Source organism: Nanorana parkeri, unplaced genomic scaffold (assembly GCF_000935625.1).
Source record: "Nanorana parkeri isolate BGI_ZX_2015 unplaced genomic scaffold, ASM93562v1 scaffold50, whole genome shotgun sequence".
In the NCBI taxonomy this organism is placed as follows: domain Eukaryota; kingdom Metazoa; phylum Chordata; class Amphibia; order Anura; family Dicroglossidae; genus Nanorana; species Nanorana parkeri.
The window spans coordinates 2,061,938-2,062,603 of NW_017306318.1; positions in this window are offsets into that span (position 1 = coordinate 2,061,938).

Here is a 666-nt window from a genome sequence, read left to right on the forward strand (position 1 = left end):
CCCCCCCATCTCCATCCCTCTGGAATTCCTTCTGAAGGTCAAGTCACTATTTACCCTTTTTATTCATAGAAACCTTACATTCACACTTGAGCGTCGGCGTCTTTTTGAGCATTTTTGTTTTAGCCAATGTAAAGCTAGTTACCAGGAGGAGACGGTCGCTAGCCGCGGAATCGTTGGAAAGACGTACGTTATGCACGCTTTCCGGCACCGCCTGTTAAAGGCTATCGGGGCCACAAATGCACGATCCTAAACGTGCCGAGCGATGTGCTGCAAACGGGCACGATAGGAGAACATGGAACCTTCATTCACATCGCGCTTTGAATCGCTCAGGTGTGAACGAAGGTTCACGGAACGGGATTTACTGTGCTAAAGCTCTGTGTGTCATGAACAATTGTCACTTTATTTTCAGATTTCATTGCAAGCATTGCTGATCTCCTATGTCCACTTTGCAGCCGCTTCCTGTCTGCAGACACTCCAGCGGTGGCTGCATGGCATTTCTCATGGAGGGTTTCCTGGTGGGGATGCCTGCACACTGAGGGGTATTTTTATTAAAACTGAAGCTGGCAGAATCTGGAGGAGTTGCCCATAGTAACCAAAATTCATGACAGGGCCTCATCCAGGCATGCAGCTTGGCAGGCCAGGAAAGGATGGAGGGGGGGGGGGGGA